Source organism: Salvelinus alpinus, chromosome 26, assembly GCF_045679555.1.
Source record: "Salvelinus alpinus chromosome 26, SLU_Salpinus.1, whole genome shotgun sequence".
NCBI lineage: Eukaryota > Metazoa > Chordata > Actinopteri > Salmoniformes > Salmonidae > Salvelinus > Salvelinus alpinus.
Window position 1 is genome coordinate 27,326,175 of NC_092111.1, and position 5,250 is coordinate 27,331,424.

The 5,250-nt window shown below is 40.9% G+C and overlaps 1 long non-coding RNA gene across 1 annotated transcript; it reads right to left on the bottom strand.

Annotated features, from left to right (window-relative positions):
* Positions 1–2,374: 2,374 nt before the first annotated feature.
* Positions 2,375–4,981, bottom strand: LOC139554364 (uncharacterized). Its single transcript, XR_011670818.1, has 2 exons — positions 4,764–4,981; positions 2,375–2,797 (listed from the first exon to the last, which is right to left on the bottom strand). It is a non-coding gene; the product is annotated as an uncharacterized lncRNA (long non-coding RNA).
* Positions 4,982–5,250: the final 269 nt, after the last annotated feature.

Genomic DNA, 5,250 nt, shown 5'->3' on the forward strand with positions numbered 1-5,250 from the left:
TCTGCTAAATGACTTAAATGTAAATGTAAAATGTAAATGAAAGTTCACTTGAAAATTCTATAAACACTGGACAGTGTCAACAAGATCTTGCCAGTCATACAGAGGTGGCATCACAGGTCCCAGAATGGTGTGCAGGGACGGATTATTACCGAATGGGCACAAAGGGCACGTCCCTCAGTTTTTCAGTTGGAGGCCCCCCAGATAGCATATGAACACATCATAAGCAGTGGCAAAATCTGTAGAATATCAGGAAATTGGCTTTAAAACTGCTAGATTTCCTGTAATCCTCATGGCAAAATGTGAAGATTAGCATGAGATGAGTTATAAAACATATGATTGGACAATAAAACTCACAGGGCTGAGCTTGCTTTATGCAGGTTTGCATTGTGTAGTACTTCCCTATGCAACTGTAGGCCTAATTAAAAATGTTCTCACAGTCTATGACAGCTATTGTGTTCATTGATTCATTCCAGTTAATTGAAGAAGTCTAGGTAGCCTACTCGGCCCAAGTTTGAATATAAACCAAACTTGATCCTGTTCACATTTTCTCACAAACAAATAGGCTATAAATACACAACATTATCACTTTGTTTAAGAAATACCGGAGGAAAGTGGAGAGCACGTCTTTAGCTTTGTGCGTTTTGCCCGGCCCACACGACCTACGATTTCTGTGAATCTGATTGGTCAAGACGCAACGATTCTGCAGCAGCACTCTGATGTGAAGGGCAGAGAAATTGTGCACGAGTTGACAAATCATGATGCAAATCGGTAAAAAAAACAGCACTTTGCCCCTATTTTTGTGTGCAATATGCAGAAACTGTTCCGGCATTTCCTGGTTGATTAAATTCTAATAGTTCACCCCATTTCAGTTTTTGTGACAAAACAAGCAAGTATAGTGTAAAGAATCATTGTACCATTGAAAGCACTGAAATATCCTTTCAATAACCGGATCGCCCAAAAAGTTACATATTGCAGCTTTAACGCTTTGCTTTGACATTTTATTGAACTAAATCAAAAGTGATTTGGCACTGCCACACATGATTGAAAAGTCTGCGGCAAATACCGCCTTGCCACACTTTTTCCGGCGGCACTGCAGTCATGGAAACGATGATTCACTGCAGTCATGGAAACGATGATTCACTGCAGTCATGGAAACGATGATTCACTGCAGTCATGGAAATGATAATTCACTGCAGTCATGGAAATGATAATTCACTGCGGTCATGGAAACGATAATTCACTGCGGTCATGGAAACGACGATTCACTGCAGTCATGGAAACGACGATTCACTGCAGTCATGGAAACGACGATTCACTGCAGTCAGGCAAACGACGATTCACTGCAGTCAGGCAAACGACGATTCACTGCAGTCAGGAAACGACGATTCACTGCAGTCATGCAAACAACGATTCACTGCAGTCGTGCAAACGACGATTCACTGCAGTCGTGCAAACGACGATTCACTGCAGTCATGAAAACGATGATTCACTGCAGTCATGCAAACAACGATTCACTGCAGTCATGTAAAAAACAATTCACTGCAGTCATACAAACGATGATTCACTGCAGTCATGGAAACGATGATTCTGTCTTGCCAATCTGACATAAAGACTACAGCTCAACTGCACAATTAGATATAGTGTGATAATCTAATCCAAATAAATTTCAGCAACCCAATGAGTGGATATAACAGCATACACTATGAAAATCCATCTCCCCTCTGTGCCTAAAATCGTCCCACAGTAGGACAAGCCATTACAGTACTCTGCATGACTGTGTAGTGTCCCAAATGACACCTTATTCGCTATATAGTGCACTACTTTTGACCAGAGCCCATTTGAGACGTAGCCACCACTGTCATACGGTGAGCAGTGCTGTGTGCCTGTATGCTTCTAAGAGGGTTCGCTGCACTAGCCAATCTCTGCTGCATAAAACATTGACTCCACTGACCCTCTGCAAACCCAGAAATAAAGAGAGAAAGTTTGCTTTTCTTTTATCTTAGTTTGTGCTATAATGTGTGCTTGGCCAACTTTGAAGTCAACAATTTTCATCCTAGTTCCTTGCTCTCCCCCTCTCTCTCACTTCCTCTTTCCCTCTATGTCTCTTTTTCTTTGATTTCCCTCTCTCTTTATGTCTTTCTCTCGCCCTTCCTATATTTCATCCTGTCTCTCAGTATCTCTCTCTCACCATACGTCTCCCCCCATGCACTCAAGTTAATGCACAGATCTAATGGAAGATACTTCTCTGAATATGAACTTGGCCATCAGTGAAATAAAAATGATATCAAGACCAACTCTGGGGAAATAAAAGAGCAAGGCAAAGAAGGAGGGAGAAAGGGATTTGGGGACTTGTAATGTTGATAACACTGATAAATTGTATATGATTTGTTTCATTTAATTTCATTCCATTACAGTCTGGTCTCTCGGCTTTACATGGCAGTTGCAGAGATATGATAATGCATTGGACGATACTGTGTTGAATGATAATGTACTGAATGATTATGTGTCTGCTCTGAAATATGACGACCTGTGTATGAACTCTCATCTCTTTCTCATGTGGAATTAAATCATACATAAAAAAAGACATAACATTGCCACCCAGTGTATTCCACAGAAACAAAATCACTGCACAGAACCACAGCTACACAAATGCATGCACGGACATATTCAGGGACTGAGGCACACACATATTCAGGGACTGAGGCACACACACACACACTCCTATTACTGCTGTTTTTCCTGTGGATGTTGGGTTTGCTGGTGGGAACTGTAGCCTAGGGTAGATGACTAATGATGCCTAAACAGGGAAACAGAAATGCAACAACTTTTACAGTTAATAAAGAGACACAAGGGCAAGCACTTAATGCTAGGAGCCACGTTGACCTGAACACAGCACAACAAGCCGTGCATAATTTGTTCAATTATCTAAAATATCTGACGAAGAGAGCGGTCCTAACCTAGGGCACCACTCAGCACACAGAGCCATGATGAGGGCTGGCATACAGGGACACAACGTGTGTGTGTGGCAGGTTAAAGGGATACTCTGGGATTATTTGGCCAGAGTCAGATGAACTCATAGATACCATTGTTAAGTCTCTGCATCCAGTAGGAAATAAGTTACATGTAGTTTTGAGGGCCATGGCTGACTAGCGTTAGCGCAATTACTGGAAGTCTATTGGAACAGCTATGCATTAATGCTAGTTAGCAATTGCGCTAACGCTAGAACACAACTTGGTATCCACGTCTATCCAAAATGGTATCCACGTGTTCATCAGGCTCTGGGGAATTAGATATAGGGCTTTATTGCCAAAATCTGGAATTATCCCTTTAATAGGACAGTGAGAGGGAAAATAGATGGAAAAAAATAGGAATTTTGCTTTTGAACGTTTTATTTGACTCATAAGCACAAATCTGGTCACGTGGCCTGTAAAGCTGGGGTTTGTGGGAGATGTAGTTGAAGAAAAGAGTCCACTACATTATTGAGACCTACCTTACATAAAACAGACTACTGTCATTACACTGTAAAATCAGAAGGATTTTACCACCAACGGCATAAATAATTATGTGCACCATTAGGTATTACCAGTGTACAAGAAACATTTATTGATGTTAAAAAAATCATATGGAATGTAAAGGAGATTCATTATGTTGGCTGGTTGCATTATTTAAAGGGTCTGTGTAGACAGAGCAATGGTCCAATGAGCAGGGGATAGAGGTGATGCATGTTCCATTATGAGCTCTGGAGATCTATACATCACAGATGGGTAGTACAGTAGTTGGAGGCCAATAAGAACACAGCAGTGGTTCCCAACTCCAGTCCTCAACCACCTCCAACAGGACAAACTCACCTCCAACAGGACAAACTCACCTAATTCAACTTACTGAGGGCTTGATGATTAGCTGACAAGTTGAATCAGGTGTGCTTGTCCAGGGATACAACTAAAATGTTGGGAAACAGGGAACGCTATAGAGAATAGAGGTGCAAATGGTCAATTGAGCATCGTAATAAATAAGCTCAATTGCCAGTGCGATTAGATAATGTGTGTGCAGGCGAGAGTGTATTTGTCAAGTATAAACTACATTTGCATGCAGTTGATGATATTCGATAATGGGAATTAGATTTTTTTACTTTGTTTCTCATCTGGGAATGCTTCCAAACAAAGGTTCATAGTTTTTTTTAGATAATATGAAGGGAAAAGGCCATCCTTGGCATCATTGGAAGAATAGGTGATATAGAGTTTACATTAAGTACACAAAGAGGCAGGCATGCAGAGAGACAGAGATATAATTTGATGTAAATACGCTGCAGACAAAAAGACACATATAGTTCTCTCGAGACCTCATGAAAAGAGCTCATGAAAATCAACATGACAGAGAGCATTTCTACTGGCTTTCGTAACACAGTTTAACATCCTCTGTCATACCACTGTGACATTTCAGTTAAGCCATATACCAATGTATGAATGAATTGCTATATGTTGGCGTCACACAAAAATAATTATAGTAAAAAACATATCAGAGGACTGCATGTTCCAATGCAGATTGATGACATATTCCAACACAGTCCTTTGTTTTTATTTGGAGATAGCCGAAGGGCAAAGAAGTGGATTTAAACTTCCCCCACAAGGACATTTGTGAAGATTACAGCTGAGAAACTCAAGTAGCCATGCTCAAACAACAGTGCTCGCAATTTGCAAACTCTTCCAAGCAAATGACGAAAAGCACAGACAGAAACACATCAAACACCAGACTTTTCAATTTACCCTCTCACTACTTCAATAGTTCCTTCCACCGTCTTCACGCCCAGTCCAAAGAAGCAGAAAATAACAGACAGAGCGTTTTCTCCATTTGTGGTGTTAAATGCTGCAGGACTAAAAGGCTCCTTGTAAGAAGCCATTGGGCAGGCTTTCAGTCTTCAGTAAAGACAGACATTATGGCTACCATTAGATCAGGGATGTCAAACTCATTCCATGGAGGGCCTAGTGTCTAATGGTTTTTCCTTTCAATTAAGACCTAGACAACCAGGTGAGGGGAGTTCTTTACTAATCAGTGACCTTAATTCATCAATCAAGTGCAAGGGATGAGTGAAAATTTGTAGACACTCGGCCCTCTGGTGGAATGTGTTTGACACGTGTGCATTAGGTGATGGATTCCCAGTTCCAATTTCAAGCCTTGTGGTTTTGATGGTATGTTTCTAAAGGTAAGCTGAAAACATCAGATGTGTTAAGAGCAAGAATGGTCTTCATGTGT